The sequence below is a fragment of the Protomyctophum bolini genome, assembly GCF_963924005.1.
Source record: "Protomyctophum bolini genome assembly, chromosome: 20".
NCBI classification, from domain to species: Eukaryota; Metazoa; Chordata; class Actinopteri; order Myctophiformes; family Myctophidae; genus Protomyctophum; species Protomyctophum bolini.
The window spans coordinates 39,380,077-39,399,993 of NC_137881.1; the positions used below are offsets into that span (position 1 = coordinate 39,380,077).

Below are 19,917 nucleotides of genomic sequence, written 5' to 3' on the forward strand. Positions count from 1 at the left end.
CCCAAAAGAAAAATATACAAAAACATTAACATTTAGTTAATTTACTTGTCCTTGTCTTTCAGTCTGTTATATACACAATCTTTTTTATGTTGTGAAATGTATATACTTTTTAATATACAAATCAACATTGTACCATTCTCTTTTTTTATATTCTTTTTATTATTTCAGTTCAGGGTCAGCAACTTTCATGCACCTCTAGCATCTCTGCTGGAACACTCCCTCTTGCATGTTCCTTCTTAATGTTCCTAGGCACAAACCTAGGAAAATGAAAGAGGAAGGTGCACGGAGGTGTGGCCCGGTCTCCTGCGGGAGGTTTGCACATGCTCAGTGTAAACAGGAACTGCGATGGAGTGTTCCAGCAGAGGTGCTAGAGGTGCATGAGAGTTGCTGACCCTGAACTGAAACAATAAAAAGGATATAAAAATTAAGAGAATAGTATAATGTTGATTTTGTTTTTATTTTAAAAGTATATCAATTTCATAACTGTGTGGAAAAAAAACGTTGTGTATAACAGACTGAAAGACAAAGGACAAGTCAATTTACTAAATGTGAATGTTTTTGTATATTTTTCTTTTGTGGAATTTCCATGTTATTTTGATGCTCGCTTTGATTTAGTATGTGTTAAACTTTTTTTTTTGTGACATGACAAAGGAACATGGATATACTGTTCATTCAAGTGCTGTGGATGATATAAAACATTTGAAAATATAAGGGTGAATGCTGTTTAATTCTCAACTGTTCTGGATCTCACATCACAAGGTTTGAGCTTTCTAGCGTTCTAGCACCTCTGCTGGAACACTCCATCATCGCAGTTCCTGTTTACACTTAGCATGTGCAAACCTCAGTCTAGATGAGTGGAATTTCCGGACTAAAGCACCCCTGAATATAAACCGCACCAGCTACATTTAGGGAAAAAAACAAATGTGTACATATACAAGCCGCACTGGACTATAAGCCATAGATATATATTTAGAAGGTCCCCTAGTGGCTGTTAGCTGTAAAAATCCATAGATTAGCCGCACCGTTGTATAGGCCGCAGGGTTCAAAGCATGGGAAAAAAGTAACGGCTTATAGTCCGGAATGTACGGTACTCTATATGAGAGGGTATGGATTACTGTCATTGTGGAAGTCATTATTTTGTTACCTGAACAGATCAACTCCAGTCTGTCCCCAGAGCTACCAGCCTGCATCGTTACGCACTCCTCCAGTGCAGATTCAGATCCAGCGCAGGAAGATGTAATCCACCATACAGGTTGACGTGTAGAACCACCATGGGGACCCCATTTTGTGTGAACAGCAGAGCCACAGCCTAGCTGTTGACACACCACAGATGATGACTTCTGGTTCCAGCCAGAGCTAACCAGAGGCGCCAGCGGAACCGCCAGTCTCCAGTTTCCCTGGTATTTCACTTCAAGTTTACCAGTACAGTGACTGGTTCCTTCCACCAACCTGACAACAGACTCTGTACAGAGACAACAGAATACACTTTTTAAAGGGATATTATTTGAACACACGACAAGCAATGGGTTGCTGTGAACAAACACAAAATAACACCCTTGTGAAGTGAGGGGCGCTCCCATCATCGTACATCATCATGACGTAAAAGGCTGTCACGATTCTCGATTCATATACAAATCAAATCAAAATTGACGTTCGATACAGTGTATCGAAATCACCAGCCGCCTCGCGATATTTCATTGCATGCGCACGGCCGTCCGTTTATTCACCCCGGAGCGTTTCCCACAGGACCAGTTTCGGCCTGTCGGACTTATAATGCCGGTGCACAACCCAGCCAGTACTAGCTCATTGCCTGATTGCGGTGGCATCATCAGAGAACACACACAGAACACACAGAGCACAACACACCCAAATTCACCCAAAGGAAGAAGCCGTTTATATCGCTGTTTATATAGTATGGCTGTGTACAATAGCGGAGTGAAAGGTTCCATATCTGAGACTGCCTGGCGTCTGGACTGGCGCTGGTCTCCACGCTACGGCTGCTTCGACATGTATCACATTGCGACGAGGACCGCAGCGCAAAGCTGTGTTCAGTGCAAGACATGAGGCAGCCGAGCGTGGAGGCTAATGACAGTCCAGCCCATGGAACCTCTGCGTGAAGCTGCTACATTAGAGCGCCGGAGTGAGCTCCTTTAGTGGGGCTATAATGTTAGTCCTAAGTACCGACTCCAAGTATAGGAGTAGCCCTGAAACAGGACTGAACAAGTCATGGCTAGTATAGGAGTTACTAGCTAGCGCCCCTCAAAAACAACTAGAGGCATAAACAAAATCTAGTGGGTATAGCGCCCAGCCGCTCCTCAAAAACAATGTTATATTGCTTAATCTTTTGTAGTCCCTATTCATTGATTCACTGGAATACTATGCTTTGCTATGCTTTTTAAAGGAACACTTGCTACAGCTGACCACTTGACCATAATGTTATTCTCATTACGTTGCATTTAAAATTTATAGAATAAATTGTAATTATGTATTTTCATGTATTTAACTGTTGAATGTATTTGTAATTACCGTATGTATTTTTTTGTATGTATTTCATATTGACCCCAGGAAGATTAGCTGTCGCCACGGCGTCAGCTAATGGGGATCCAGTCAATAAACAAATAAACACATTTGGGAAAAAAAATCTCACAGTTATATTGCATATTGATATGCGATTAAAATGTGATTAATTGAGATTAATTAATTATAAGGCCTCTAATTAGATTATCATTTTTAATCGAGTCCCAGTCATATTATTTACTTTTTATTTTATTTAGTTACTTAGAGTTGAGCTTAACAATAATGTGTTTTTCTTTACAATTCAAAACATTGACTTAAATTAATGATCATACAGCACTCTGTGCTGAAAATAGGAGGTTTTAAAAAATATCCATTGAATCGTATCAAAAATCGTATCGAATCGTGCCCTTAACATCGAAAGTTGAATTGAATCGTGGATTAGGCGAATCGGGACAGCCTAATGATTTGCTCAATGCTCAGACACTTGACACTATGACGTAAAATTCTCCATTCATTGTCAAGTTTGTTTAAGACTAAATGTGTGGACGGTAACCAAAAGCTGGATGTAGGAGGGGCTAGTGCCCCTCAAAAACAAACATGGTGATGTCACTTCCATGAGTTGGACAGTGTGAAGAGTTTCATTCAGGTCACCTCACCTGTGACAGTGAGATGGAGGAAGTCGCTCTCAGAGAAGACGTTACGATCGAAAACATTGACGTGATAAATACAGCTGTAGGTCCCTTGGTGGGTGTGGTCTGCTGCAGAAAACAGGAAGTTGGCAGAGTGATTGACGGCTGGCTGGGTGTGGTTGGGTCCAGTGAGCTGGAAGGAGCCTCCGGGGTGCTGTGGCTGGACGGAGCAGCTGATGGTGAAGCTGGAACCCTCCATCACCTGCTGCTGCCCCTGCTGCTGGCCCTCGGAAACCCCCTTCGTGGAAGGGGAGAGGCTGATGACTGGCTTAAACAGATCTGTAACGAGACAGGTGGTTGGCTGAAACAGCGGATCTGTAACAACTAAGACAGGTGGTTGGCTGAAACAGCTGATCTGTAACAAGACAGGTGATTGGCTGAAACGGCAGATCTGTAACAAGACAGGTGTTTGGCTGAAACAGCTGATCTGTAACAAGACAGGTGATTTAAGAACCAAGAACTTGCAAGAAGGTTATATTTGTCTAAGGGTGCATGGAGGCACACTGTCGTGGCAAGAGGCGTCTAGAGCAGGCGTCTCTTCCTGGTTTTCAAACAGCTGGTTACCGCTCTCAAAGGGCACCTATACGGACATATAAGTGTTTCTCTCTCTCAATTCAATGCAATTTAAACTAGAACTGCACTCTAGTCGAGTGCCTACTTGCTTGTTGCACACTAGTAGGCCATATGGCCTATAGTGCGCAAGCAGAGCGCGCAAGTACTGTCGACCGCTACAAACTGTCAAATCTCCGCTTCTCTGTGAAGGAACGTTTGAAATGTTGAATTATTAGGTTTAGCTATTTGCTACCTACCTACTTTATGCATGTAAAAAAGTAGTAGGCCTATTATGAAGTATGGTACAAGTTTCTACCAAAGAAAAATAAATCATCGATATCCGATGAAAAAAAGAAGGTATATATAAACTGAAATAAAATATGTTATCACGTATACAGTATGATTATTTAATTATTTATTGCTTTAAATTGACTTAATATTGGACTATAGTGATATTAATACTAAATGCCTCTGTGTATATGTATATGTAATTTGTAAGTTGATTAGCGGTATACTGTGGTTACATTGCGCCACTTTTGATGTGTATGCACCGTCCCAGCATATGACGTCAGGGTATAAATGGTATAACTAGCTCTCAATGATGACGTAATAAAGATATGGATTAAAGTACCCAATGCCAGAGTGTAATTGGTTTTCGATGGTGACGTAATGACGATATTATGTTTTAGTGTCGGGAGGATTAAAGGTATTGCTCCTATGTATACAGTAATCTGGCACCACTGCCGTATCAGGCACAAGTAGTCATTACGTCATTTGCTGGGACGGTGCATATGCATTGAACATAGTTCTGGGCGAAACTAGTACTTGCGCGCTCTGCTTGCGCAAGTAATGAAGGTGAAGTAAAACTGAAATGCACTAAATCGCGGCGAGTTGGTAAACTGGCGAGTTCTCCGGATACCTTTCAGAGCCTGTGTGCCCCCAGTCACAGTGTTTGGATCAGGCTTATAGTCTTGGACCTCCCCTTCAACCGTAACACCATGGGTGACCCTACCGGCATCACTCTCAGGTTCATTGGAACACACAAGCCTTTCCACAACTACAAGGTGACAATCCATGGAAAGATACAGGACGGACATACGGACAAAATGACAGTATAGACAGTATATATCGGTGTCAGTGTTGTGTTGAAGTTATTGTTTTGTTACCTGAACAGATCACCTCCAGTCTGTCCCCAGAGCTACCAGCCTGCCTTGTTACACACTTCTCCAGTGCAGATTCAGATCCAACGCAGGAAGATGTAATCCACCATACAGGTTGACGTCCAGAACTGGACCTCCACGTTGTGTGAAGAGCAGAGCCACAGCCCAGCTGTTTACACACCACAGATGACGACGTCAGGTTCCAGCTAGATGTCAAATCAGCCGCTGGTCTCCAATCGCCCTGGTGTTTCATTTCCACTTGACCAGCACAGTTACTGCTTCCTCCCACCAACCTGACATCGCCAGGCTCTGTACAGAGACAATAGCATACGTAATAAAAAATGGAATATTACTTTGATGAGAAGAAATTGTTGTTTTAGCTTACAATGATGTGTAGTTGTTTGTTCATGTTTGACTACCTGCTGTGTGGAGTGTTGGTTGAACCTGGAGAGCTGAAGGGAACAATGATCAGATTAATGAGGTTGAGTGCAACAGCTAGTACGTGGAAGCATGTTTGAGACCAAAGGAGGAATGATCAAGGCATGTTTTTATGTTGTACAACAAACCACTTCCAGCATAAATACCAACATGGGAAATGTTCAAATAAGTTTAGAAATAGTGAAAATAGCAGATTTTAAAAATTGATTAAAAGCCTGTGGAAATATTTTTGTCGGTTTCCTAAGCCAATCATTTAATGACCAGCGGTGGTTCCCTATGGAGACACAAAGGAGACTCTTTGTGTCTCTATGGGATGAGTAACAAAGTCCATTTTGTGGGTCAACTATACCTATTTTTGACAATGTAGTCCTTTCAAGAGAATGTGAAACAGAACAGTAATTAGGCAATAGTGTAACTTGCAGTGTAAACATGATGCACAGTTCACTCATATATTGAAGCAGAGACTTACCATCTTGAACATGAAGATGCACTTCTATGTATGAATCAGCCAGCCAGATACTCTCTCTCTCCAGTCCACATATGTAGGTTCCAGAGTCTGACATCCTGAGTTCAGTGATGGATACCAATAATAATGATTTTCCTGCGTTTCTCAAACTGATTCTATCGCTTACTACAGTTTCACCAGACTCTGCCTTGATAGTGTCTTCTTTACCACATGGACTTCTACAGAGGTACTTTGGAGAGTCCATAGTGTTGGTCCAGACATCCCAGTTTGCGCACCGGAAATACACTTTGCCCCCAACATGGCCTGTTATGCTGATAGGCTTCTCCGCAGTACTCAAGACTGCAACGCAAGAGATAAGCAACAAAACAGTATGACACACAACTTATTGACAACATGATGTGAGGAGTGTTTTTTTGCAGAAGGTTTCTAGATGCTCTACTGCAGTTACACCAGTGGTTCCCAAACATTTTAGTACATGACCCAAAAGAGAAATGTCTCCCAGCGGGACCCAAACTGGTGTAAGATAGTGAATAGCATAGCATCTACGAGCTTGTAGATGTTCTATTTTCACTTCTATTTTTAAACTTTCGCTTAAAAGTTACATTTGTGAATTGACTTTAAAAACGTTCCGGGGTGTTCACATAAGCCAGAGTAGATGATAATATGACCAAAATATATTTTTGATAGTGAAATATCCCATTAAGAAGTAGTGAAAAAGCTGATCTCCAAGCTCGCAACACGGCGCTTGTAGATCTGCAAACGTCTCTCTTTTGGGCCACGACCTGAACAGTTTGTAAACCAGTGGTTCCCAAAGTGGGGTCCGGGGACCCCTAGGGGTCCTTGAGGGAGTTCCAGGAGGGTCCCCAGCTAAATGATAGTTAGGATGGGTCTGTAACTCAGAGAGTGTACAAATGGACCCTAACGGGTCTATTTGGTTCCATTTGTACACTCTCAGAGTTCAATTACCGTAAATCCTCCAGTAAACGCCTCCTTTCTATTAATTACCGGGCCCCTATTAATCACCGGTGATGGCTTTGAATTAAGTAAATAAATTCCGGCCTCCTTTTATGAGCCGGGGTTTTTAGTGTTTTTTTTTTTTTCAAGTGCCGTATATCTGTTACTTTCGCTGCTCTGGCTGGCTGTGCCTGCCTGTCACGTCAGCGTCCACTGTCCAGATGCCGTGGCCGCGGTGCTCGGCTCGCACACAATACAACAACAAAGTTAATAACTTCGGGAGAGAGCCCCCACAGATCTGCCCTTCATGCAACGAACGTTGGTTCTATAAACGGCAGATCGATGAGCGCATGGGGGGTTTTGCAGCCTGGCGCAGCCCCATGCGCCTTTTGGATCTCTCATTTTATGGAACGAAGTACCACCGGTATGCTGTTAGCTTGTTGCTTACGGGACCCCGTTAGCAACAAGTCTCTCTCTCTCAGACGTTCTCTACGTCTCTCTCTAGAGAGACGCTCTCTCTAACACGTCTTTCTTTCTCTCTCCCTCTCTCTCTCAGACGTTCTCTCTAACACGTCTCTCTCTCTCTCTCTCTCTCACGCGCGCGCGCGCGCGCGCGCGCGCGTGCGTTAGATAGAGACGCTCTCTCTAACACGTGTGTCTCTCTCTCTCTCTCTCTCTCTCTCTCTCTCTCTCTCTCTCTCTCTCCCTCCCTCCCTCCCTCCCGTTGAATGAAGCACTGCAGTGTTGCACTGTTCTGATTTGATATTACCGGTATATGAAATAGCCTATCATACATTTTATTTTTATGTTATTATTTGCATCTGAACTTGTCAGTAGCTTAACTGTAGGCCTTTACCACAGTACTGTGGTAGTCTATCTCAGTTGAAGTTATATACCGGTATATTTGTGAATGTGACCAGATTTGACTGAGGGACTGCCATTGTATTTTTATTTGTTTCATGTCATATGAAAGCAGGGAATCATATAGCTTCAAATGACATAGCAGGGAATCATATAGCTTCAAATGACATTGGTTATTCAAGTTAAATTGATGTGTTGATGTTATTATGGTATTTACCATAGGCAGTTAAAATGACCATTGAGCACCTGCAACTGCACTGTTCAATATTTCATGAGGACTTGGTTTCAATAGGCTACATGAGCCCAATACATTTTACTGTGTTCTAACTGACCCAAAATGTGATTTGTTCATTATGATCAGTTTGAAAATTAGAAATAAAATTCCTCCTTCTTATAGCTGCCTCCTTCCAATAAAACCCTGGTATCGGAATCGGTTGAGACAAATAATAGCCCGGGTTCCTAAAAGAGGATTTACGGTAAGTTTGATTTTACAATATGTATTAGGGTCCCTGAGATAGAAATGCCATTAACTAATTAAGGGGCCATAGCCTAAATCAGGTCAAACCGGGGGCTTTAGAACCGTAAAAACTTCTCTTATGGTCCTTGGCATAATTATTTTCTAATGGGGGGTCCGCCAATCATTTTGGGGGTCCTTGACATGAAAAAGTTTTGGAACCACTGTGTAAACAATATGAATTAATAATACAATTAAAAACTCACAATGAAACTAAAAACTCACAGTGTGCATCAACAGTGACTCCCGGTGAACTGGCTGTGGCGATGTTGTTCTTTGCCTGACAGTAGTACGTCCCACTGTCACTGGGCTGGACGTTAGAGATGGTAAAATACTGATTCTCTGCCACTATAGTTTTGTCTTTATAAATGACGTAACTCTGCGTTGGTGACCCACTGCTGCGGCAGCGGAAAGTGACCGAGCCTCCATTGGAAACACGAGCTGCTGGTGGATGTACGTCCAAAAGGACATCCTTGGGACCATCTGTTGGAGAAACACGCACTTTCAGTGGTGGAAAGAGTACTCAATTGTTTTACTTAAGTAAAAGTACCAATACTGCAATTTAGAACTACTACGGACACACAGACACACAAAGCTGCGCATAGGAGGCGCTCAAAAACGGAGAAAACAAATAACGTAACAAGTTAAAGGAGAATTTTGGGCTAGAAGGCTTTCTTACCTTTATTTGTAGTTGTTAGGTACATTATACAAATACATTATTGGCTATTTCCACTATCATAAGCTCTCATTGGGGCGTTGGGTTTTAGTGCTAATTCGCTCATTTCCATCGAAATAAGTAGTAAAGTGTGCCGCTTGGGATACTATGTACATTATGAAGAGAGGATATATACAAAAACAAATATTTTTGAGCGATGGAAATGAGCGAATTGGCACTAAAACCCAACGCCCAATTGAGGGCTTATGGTATAGGGGAAATAGCCAATAATGTGTTTTTGCACAAAATAACACCTGCAGGACCACTTTGGTGGAGATGTAACGACTACAAATAAAGGTAGGAAAGCCTTCTAGCCCAAAATTCTCCTTTAAGTTCACTTACACTGAACCTGTAGCTGGTGTGCTGATGATCTGCGTGATCCATGTCTGTTGGTCCCCTGACAGTAGTACCAGCCAGAGGGCTGGATTTTGAAGGTGCGTTTTACCATGTGGTAATACATAAATTGGCCTCGCTCTGCGCACAATCGTATTATGAAAGCCTTATCGTCCCGTGTTGAACGCACACACATATGGAATACGACGTTGCTGAATATTTTAGCATTGTGGGAGTGTCCATATGTTAATTATTTTCGCTTTGCGCAATTTGCTATTAAGCCCCTTGACCTGCGCATAACGATTAGACGTGGGTCTAGGCACCTCATAAACGCAAAAAGAAAATATAAAGCACCGTTTGATTTTACACTTGAGCGGCTCTGGGACGCTGCTGTAGTGTTGCCAAGTCTGTTTATTATAAGCGGCTTCTTTTTCTGTAAAGTTGCTTGTAAATATTGGTAGTTGTGGTTGCTTTTCTTGTTTCTAAAGGTTTCTCCTAATGTTGTTTAAACCAGTGATCCTCACACAGCACATTCCCATGTCAAGGATCCCCAGATGAATGCATTTGCCCAACTAAGGACGGCTAATACAAAAATGTAATTAAAATTTTACTTTTGAAAATAGCAGATCTACCAGCTCACAATGAATCACATTCATTCATTAAAACTATGAACTCTGACTGCAGGCGGATATATAATGATCATTATAACAATGTGCAAGAAAATATTTAAAAAGATGGAATATTTGTGGACAATCAAAATATGTTTTTTATTTTAATGTGGTGTCATTAAAATTAATCTGGATATAGCAGACTCACTATCTAGAAAATAAAAACATGGCACTTCATTTAAAATAGGTTACAGACCCCTGTTATATGCGCTTATTTTGGGATTATTTTTATAGACCTATTTACTTGTTTCTCTGAGACATGGCAACAACGTCTTTTCATTGCGTCTTTTTATTAAAATGTTGAGATTAGAAACGGCCATAATTCTTTCATTTCTCAACCTTAAAAAAAAACAAAAACATATCCATAATCCTTGGGAAGTTTGCTTTCATACGCTGTATCACACTCGAGTCAAGTCTTCTTCAATAAAATGCTACGAGCGAAGACCATACCATCACGGGACCATACCGCATCACGGGCATACGCACCAGGCATTCAACTCATTACTCATTTCAAATATAATATAATTATAATTTAAATTAAAATATAATTTTACTGGTGTTTCTCAATAGAAACAACTTATTTTGAGGCATAAAGGTGACAGCATGCAGTGCAATAGGAATAATTAACCCAAATGTGACAAAGTCATATGTCATGTCTTCTATGGTGCCAGCCTGAAGAAATGTAATAATAACGATCCCCAAAGTGCGCATTCCGTATGTGACATCAGCTGACTGGTAAAGAAAATAGTACGGACATGTTGATTGGGTAACTCTCAAACACGCCTTAAACACTCCCATGACTAATTCAAGGCCGTTTTGCGCACTCCACGGGGTGTCGAAAGCGCTTCTTAACATGCTTAAAATTGCAATATGACATACCTCACGCCCCCAGCTCATATTACTGTAATAGGTAAAACGCACCTTCAAAATCTAGCCCAGAGTCTGCCGGGGACACATTGTCCTTCACCAGCTGAGGACCAGTGGAGATAGGTCCGCCGTCTTTGTACCAGGTGTAGGTGTCTACCGGTGAGTTGGCGACGTCCCTGCTGCAGGTCAGAGTCACTTTGCTGCCCTCGACAACTTCTCCCGGTGGATTGGCTGATAGCGAGGGGTGGCCTGTGGAGGCGTAAAGACGTATACGTCGTACTCTAACGTGACTGACGTGCAGGATTTATAATTGGAGGTGAGAGTGTATTGCTCGCTAGGAATGAACAATGACAATTAATGCTTTGAATAATGTGCCGTTAAACATTGCACCAGATTTGGTCAAAGTAATAAAATACTGGACACTAGGCCTACTCATGAATAACATAAATTCTCTCAAACTATGATACTGTGGACAATACGTGAACTGCACGCACGCACACAACATGGTGGGCACTAGGGAAATGTGGGCACCTCAGAAGTGTTTTGTTGTCTTATTTCCTGACTCACTCATGTGTAATTATTCCGTCTGGAAACAGGCTATTATTCATGAACAACATCAGGCTATGTTACAGGCATGTTTGAGTACTCTGGTGCAGATACCAGATGTATTTTAAATGCCCACATGACCCCCAAAGTAGCCCTTTATACTTGGTGCCATGCTATATGAGATTGTTGTAGATCTGCTATTGTCCAGCAATCTTTAACATTAGGGAAAATCTTTGAATGCTTTGTTTTAACACTCATTTTCAACAGAAATATTTGCTTCTGCTGGTCCCTAGTGGTACAACATAATAATGTTCCCTGGTAAAACATATGTTCATATGGGAGTCCCTGGTACAAGATATTTTCAGATGGGGGTACCTGGTACAAGATATTTTCAGATGGGGGTACCTGGTACAAGATATTTTCAGATGTATTATGTATCAATTTGTGGGTCCTTGACATGAACATGTTTGAGAACCACTGGTATTAAACTTAGGATAGGTATAGGTATGTAAATGTAACAGTATTATATAATTACACAAAATATGATACAAATAAGTGCTTCTACCTGACTTAATTCTCCATGGTTCATGTGTATAGGAATACATAGTGCATTAAAGGTCACAGCTCCTTTAAGTCTCCTCCTTTTGCCCCCTGTATAATTGTCCTGCGACACCTCCACCTCTTCCTTCTGTACTTCCGTCTTGGAACGAGGTGGGTGTCTTTGTTGAATGCTCTGTATAACATGATAAGCATTGTACTTGCAAATTGATTTATACAGTGTTTGTTTAACCCTGTTTAGAGAGAGGAGTTGTTGTTGCACTAAGAACTAACGTGGAGACGTGTTTGTCATTATTCATTGTCAGGTATGTTACGTTCTATTATTTGTTGTTGTTGTTTGTTACTGTCGCGCTAGCTAAGCAGGCTTCTGTACTTCCGTCTTGGAACGAGAGAGAGGAGTTGTTGTTGCACTAAGAACTAACGTGGAGACGTGTTTGTCATTATTCATTGTCAGAATAAAGCTGGTTTCCAAAGAGTTCTGGGTCCGTCTGTCCATGATTCAACACAACGCAGAGAGAGACAGATTACACCGGTTACATAAGGTTTCAGTTGGGTTTAAACTAGGTAGGGTATACTCGTTTAGGTATTAAACTTTAATTGGAAGGTACGCAGGTTTTTAGTTTTAAACTAGAACACTTTTATGGTCTCTGTGTTTTCGTCATGTTGTTATTGTGGTGTTTTTTGTGTGTTGGGGAAACGGATGGAAATGAGCTTCTAGCTAAATCCTGCGTGTTTACATGAGACCATGTTCAGGTGATTGAATTCACATTCATGTATCGAATGTTCATTCATTCAATGTGCATTGAGACAGACAGAGACAGACAGACAGACAGTGTGCGTTACCTGAACAGATCAGCGCCATACTGTAGGAGGAAGTAACAGTCCACATTGGTCCACACTCCTTCAGTAAAGATTCAGATCCAACGCAGTTAGATTTAATAAACCATGTCGGTCGATCCGTAGGACCACGTCTATTCGTTTTTGTAGAAACAGCAGAGCCACAGTCTAGTTGTCTGCACGCGACAGATGATGCCTCGTGGTTCCAGGTAGAAAAAGGATTCACTGGTCTCCATTCTCTCTGGTGTTTCATCTCCAGTCTACCAGTACATTGGCTGGCTCCCCCCACCAACCTGACATCACCAGGCTCTGTACACAGACAATAGAGTAAGCATTAAGAACTGTAGTGTTCCTTACAGTATAGAACCCTTGGGAATACAGTGAACTAAATATAGGATTTAACTTAACTGCTTAAATCCTTAATTTAAGTTGCTTAAAAAGGTCAAATCACTTTGACTGTAAACTGATAATCAAACCTATAGTGTAGGTTGTCTTTTACCTGAGCAGGTGAGTCCAACAGTCTTGTCAGGTGAGCAGGTGATGTTTCTGGTTGAGTCTGAGGTTCTACAGTCCTGGAGAGCAGACTCGTTGCCTTCACACTGGAACTCTTTGGTCCACATTGGAGCCTTCACTTCACCATAGAACGCCTCCGGGAGGACTGAAGCCCCACAGCCAAGCTCCCTACAGACTACTTCTGCATCCTGTTAGTCAAAATTACCGTCACACACCGAGACCCACGACTGATCAGACTTTACCTCCACTCTGCCTGAACACAAACCACGCCCATTCACCAACCTCAATGACTCTGGGGAGGGAGGAAGGGAGAGAGAGAGAGAGAGAGAGAGAGAGAGAGAGAACATGTACGGACTTTTAGACCTCTTAATACAAAATAATCTATTGCTTCATCAAAAGTAATCAACAAACTGGTCAAAAACACAAGACAGAAAAGCAAAGAAAAGATAGAATCACCACACACTCACGCGGGAGTGACAGACAGACAGACAGACAGACAGACAGACAGACAGACAGACACTATAGATTAGAATTAGTGTTATCATTGTTGAAGTCATCGATTGTTACCTGAACAGATCAGCCCCAGTCTGAGGGAGGTAGGAGAACTCCAGTAAGGCCGTATTGGTCCACACTCCCTCAGTGAAGATTCAGATCCGACACAGAGAGACGTGATCCACCATGCAGATTCACCTGCAGACCCACGTCTCTCTTCTGTGTAAACGGCAGAGCCACAGCCCAGTTGTCTACACACGACAGAAGACGACGCGTGGGTCCAGTCAGAGAAAGGAACCACTGGTCTCCATTCTCTCTGTGTCGTGTTGTTGACATGTCTCACCTCCACTAAACCAGTACAGCGGCTGGCGCCTCCCACCAACCTGACATCATCAGACTCTGTACACAGACAATAGCATGAACAGTTATGAAGTAATATCACTTCGATGAGAAGAGAACGATAATAACCATCTACAATATTAGTTTTTGAGCGGTGCTATCCGCTCCAAAGTGTGGAGTTGTCTATGTCTAACCCACCCTGTAACGTCATGTGGCATCCCCCCCCACCCCCAAACTCAAAGACACCGCTCACTTCACATCAGTGTGATTTTTTGTTTACCAGTTGTGTGGAGAGCACAGAGAGGTGCAGAGAAAAGCAGCAGGGAGGTCCCAACCAGCCACAGAGCCATCTTCATCCTGTCTGCTGCGGCAGCTGCACAGTGCACGCACACACACACACACACACACACTCTGAAGTGAGTGGTGCAACAGGGACCCTTGGTGGTGAACAAATGCTGAAGTGGCATTTGTTTCCAAACAATAATGTTCCAAGATTTCTAATAGCCACATTCGCCAGTTTGACACAGGTTTTGAGATGACACGTAATGCACAGGTGGGGCACACTGTATTAGTATATCCAAGGGCAGAAAGTGGACCACAGTAGGCTACTCACAGACACAGACTCCGAGGCAGCGATTATGTTGGCAGTGGAGTTTAGTGAAAGAAATTGCAGTAGCCTACAGGAAATGCACACAAAAACGAAATAAAAAGTAGTCCTTTGCTTGCACAAACACAGAAATGTCTTTTGTAATGTTGTCTGACGATACAGGTTCCAAATTACAAGAGAAAAACACCCGATAATTGCGGTCAAAACTGTCGAGTTCCACGAGTCAAACTAGCATCTCCAAATCCCTCTTTTCCTCATCTTGCATAACAAACTAAATTCCCCTCCTCAGCTGCGCATCATAAAGCATTAAATCAAACTTTAGGGGGCGCTCTTTACTATAACTGCGAAACAGTTATATAAGCATTGAAAACAATAATGAAAACAATAATCATAACAAGATGAAAACAAGAAAAATATGAATTGCACATTTTAACCACTTTGGCTCTTACAAATGCTATTGCGTCTGGTAGTCTGTTCTGTACTGTTACACTAAAACTCAGCTTCCCATCATGCACCTATGCACAGTGTGAAGCTCGAAAACGCCACTGTTGGTAAACCTAAACATACTATACATAAAGGGACATCGATACGGACATTGGAGTGGCTGCACCACTCAAAAACACAAGTAAGAAGTAACTCTGCGTGTGTGTGTGTGTGTGTGTGTGTGTGTGTGTGTGTGTGTTTGTGCGTGCGTGCGTGCACAACAGAGTGCAAAGTAGCCAAGATTAGTGAGGTTGAGGTACATAGGGTTTCGTCCAAATCGCTGTCCTTTCTGACGGTGGGCGGTTCTCAGCAGGCCAGCTCTGATCTCAGCAGCCAACCCCCCCCCCCCTCCCCCAAATGCACAATTCCTATAATTTTTGTAAGATCGATTTCTCTATATAGTTACAACTTTACAACTTTTTACACAAGTCTTTATTCCCTTTCAATTGTATACCATTATTTTTTTTTTTTATTGCAGTTTCAACTTTTACCGTGGCGAATGATGTATGCCAATAAATAACGACTATTTGGGAAGAGAGAGAGAGGCTGTGTGTACGTGTGTGTGTGTGTGTGTGTGTGTGTGTGGGTGTGTGTGTGTGTGTGTGTGTGTGTGTGTGTGTGTGTGTGCTTGTGTGTGCATGCGTGTGTGCGAGCGTGCGTGCGTGCAGGCTACTGTCTGTAACTACTTACTGCACATGTAAACAGAGCTGCTATCTATCTTTAAACACATCTTAAATCTGAGTTTTTGTATACTATAGCCTATATTTAAATAGTCTTGGAAAAAAAAAGCTAAATCGCTAGTTGGCTGCTTCAAGCTCTGCACGTTTGGCTTTCCTGAGTCGGTCCAAGTCAGTCGCATCCCACTCAAAGACGCAGTGGCTGAGCCGGGCCATGAAGCTCCTGTAGAGAGGATGGGACTCTGTGAAGCATGCAGTGGAAACTGGAAATCCTCCGCATGAAGTGCCATACATCCAACCGGATCTTCATGCCTGGCCAGTTCTTAAAGAGCTTGAAGAGGTGAGAGTTGCCACAGCAGTCACGGTCCACATAGGATCTCTGGGGGTGGCATCCCAGCATCCTTATACCGCCCCACAAGACCCTCTGCCATCATCATCAAACCCCAGCCTTCTTTTGCTGTGAGCACAGACATGATGACATGCCCGTTGTTATTGCCAACGTCAGTGGCCCAAGATGCTGTACCTGTAGCCCGGCCTGCCAGCTTTTTCACAATCTTCTTTGTGGAGTCCATTTTGAGGACCCGGCCGAAGAGTGAGGTGATGGAGGCCTGTGTGTGTGCGTGTGCGCGTGTGTGTGTGTGTGTGTGTGTGTGTGTGTGTGTGCAAAGTGCAAACTAGAGGGTACACATTTTTGGAACAATTGGTCCATTCTCAGTGTCTCTAGCAGTGTTGCCATATGTCTGCTTATTATACACGACCTTAGGCTTCATTTAATTTAGCACATTACAGTATGATAGCCTACATGCTACAGTAGGCTATCATACAATATATGGCACAGTACCGTACAGCGCAGTACGGTACAGTATGCTATACAGTACACTATGGTGCAGTACGGTAGAGTATGGTATGGTACAGTGTGGTATTGGATGGAGCCCACACACCACAGGTATAAGAAAGATGTTCTTTATTGAAATACTGACGTTTCGATCCATTTGATCTTCATCAGGTCATGTGAACATACACAAAAGTGAAAAGTTTGCCCCCATTAACCAATCAAAACACCACATTTTGGTGCCCCTCCCGTCACTGTGTGACACCGTTGACACGTCAACCCTGAGTGAGTATAGGGGGACCCAGACATATTGATGTGAATATAGTCTGTTCTAGTGCACTAATTAAAAACAGTACAGTATGGAACACTACAGTATGGCACAGTACAGTATCGTACAGTAAAATATGGTACAGTACAGTATGGTACGGTACGGTACAGCAGGGGTTCTCAACATTTTTGGCTGGGGACCCCCGGAAATGCTTTGGCCATGTCTCGCGACCCTGCCTCGGCCCTTCCCCACCACCAAACTGACTGCAAAAATAACCTTAATAATAGAGAAAATATATCATACATGGGGTGAAGTACACCACTCAGGACCAGTACAGAGATTTCTACTTTCTGCACGGTGCCAACATATGAGACTGCATTTTGGATATTGTGAAGTGTATGATCTGATGATACTTCAGTGATTACTTGCTTAATCAGGAATGCACATTTGAAAACACTGCATTGTATCCCTTTAAGCTTTCTGATTTTAAGTAACTGAGGGAATTAAGAGGTATTCTGTTAAGCTTTATTCTAAGATTTCGTTTTCACACCAGACAGTGCTTGTGTTTTGTCAACTCCAAGTCAACTTGGCATTATTATAGGCCTATGATTTTGTTTATAACAATATGCAGCTAAAATATAGGCCGCCCCTTCTACTGTATTTGCAATATCGTTGATGGTGTGACTTCTACCTGTAAACTGCGTTTCAATTCTAGCCTTAATGTGAGTGCTTGTAGGTGGTTTTGTCCATTTCAATTACACTTCATTAGAAGTGCTAATGTTCTCATACACAAACCTCCACTCAAATGCAATACAGCATGTTTACAGGACACAGAAAAGTCAATGAGAATACACTGAAATGGAGAATATCAATACTGATGGTTTCTAAATATAAAGTCCTCAAGAATTACATTATACACATAAACTATTGTTTTATTGTAATGTAAATGGCTTTAAAAGCTATCATGGCAATATAAATTAAGCAGAGAGAGGGAGTGTTTAAATTGGGTGTAATATGTGATGTTCGCTTGTCTCCCCCTGGTGGACACGTGCTGCAAATTGACTTCTTTCTTTGCCACCAATACATTGTGAATTTCCCTGTGGGAGATTCCATATAATCTCAAAGAAAATGTGGCAATGCAGTGATTCACACATCAAGTAGTATAGCTGCAGTCTCTGGCTACTTACACCATCATCACACTGCTATTAATTAGTCATAAGTTCCACATATATAATACAGAGAACACTACATCACTAAGAAAATCTTGGAGTAAGTCATGTAAAACCATTTCATTCAGTTTAATAGAATTTGTGTGAATAGACCAACCGATTGGCCAGACATGTTGCTAATCTTCCTTTATTACTAGTGTTTATTTCAGGGAGAACATTGAACAAAGCTCAGGTCAGCTGCAGTGCAGTGTTTTATTTCCAGACATGTAGTATACTACTGCAGGAATAACATGGATTTGCATAAAACCATAATGTCAAAGATGTCATGATACTAGAATGTTTGACTTCGATAGTCAATATAACACCACGTTTTAAAAGGTGATTATAGAGCTTTTGTGTTACTTTAACACAAACTACTAGTCACAGGTCGCATAAAATGTGATGTTGAAATTTGTTCTGCGAGGCTCACCATGCCTGGCATGCAGGCAAGCCGCTGTGCCTGGACACACACAGCTAGCGGTGGTCATTATTAACCCATTTTTTTGGGGGGGGAACCCCTTTTGGTGTATTAAGCATTATGTTAGGCTTTAGCTGTTGAAAAATAGCAGATCTACAAGCTCATAGCAGGGCACCGAGTGCCACACTATGAACTTGTAGGTCTGCTATTTTTTGAAAAATCATGAAAATGTGGCGCAAATCTTTGAATATATATTCTTTCATAGCGACCGTTTTTAACTCAAATATTTGCTTCATGGGAGGGTCCATGGAACTACATATTTTCAGATGGGGGTCTGCGGCCAAATTCAGATAATTCTGGGGGTCCTTGACATGAAAAAGGTTGAGTACCACGGACATAAAAACATAGGTTTTTCAGAAAACTTTTAGGATTTAGTAGACATTTTTTAAGAATCGTCCTCAGGTCTAAATTGGTTTTAAGGTTATTTACTGTAGAGAAGGAAAATGCCACACAAAGATCTTTAGCCAATGTATTGAACACTAAGGTAAAAGAAAGGGGGACAAATAGTTCACTTAGTCCAAGGCACTCATCTTAAACATGTCAAATTCAAAAGAAAGAAGGGGGAAATTCTATAGGAAAAGAAAACCAATAATATAGATGTTTTCTGTCTTTGAAATACAAACTATATACACTGTCACCTTCTCTGATTTAGCACCAAATGAGACATGGGGGAAAAAATAATTTGTAGAATACCGGTAGTCACCAATGTGAGTGATCACTTGAATCCGTTTAGTGGATTCAAAGAGGTGCCATCATGCCTCTCGTCCAGGAAATTAACGTAACCCGTCCAACAAATTCAGAGTCAAGAGATGAACCCCACCCCCCCGCCCCCCAGAAGAAAAAAACAAAAACTGCCCAGTTATGATGAGGTAATGCAAGATGGAATCTCGCTCTTTCTGTCCAAGGAACCCGAGGTACACAAACAACACAGGAAGCAGCAAGAATATCAGATAATAGGAATATAACAGACAAGAATTGAGAATAAACATGCTATTCAAAAAAGGTCTGCAAACACAAGTGCTTCCAGTCCCAGACCAAACCTCTTACTTGCCCTCCAGTACGCACAAGGCAGAAAAGCAAGGAGAACGTTACATTTTCAAAATGTCATAATATAGCAGCACACTCAAGTGAATCACAATAAGGCAACGTAATCTTTGTGGAAGACTAGAAAAAGAAAAGCTTAATAGCAACAAGAGGAAGATGTCTATAATATAAACACTTTGGAATTATATCTTTCAAATTATTCACAAAAACAAACCTTTAAAAGCATCAACAATGTTAATGTTTAAAGCAGGCGAGTTTTTTTCTAATACAAAATGTTTTTGGCTTTTTGCACCACTAAACA

At 41.9% G+C, this 19,917-nt stretch overlaps 1 pseudogene across 1 annotated transcript; it reads right to left on the reverse strand.

Moving 5' to 3' along the window:
• Nucleotides 1-367: 367 nt before the first annotated feature.
• Nucleotides 368-14,883, reverse strand: LOC308335373 (antigen WC1.1-like; annotated as a pseudogene). Its single transcript has 14 exons — nt 14,633-14,883; nt 14,300-14,392; nt 13,756-14,079; nt 13,175-13,480; nt 12,682-12,984; nt 10,789-10,983; nt 9,209-9,340; nt 8,377-8,634; nt 5,826-6,161; nt 5,338-5,370; nt 4,925-5,227; nt 3,174-3,485; nt 1,145-1,462; nt 368-393 (listed from the first exon to the last, which is right to left on the reverse strand). The product of its transcript is annotated as an antigen WC1.1-like (transcript).
• Between the last annotated feature and the right edge of the window lie 5,034 nt (nt 14,884-19,917).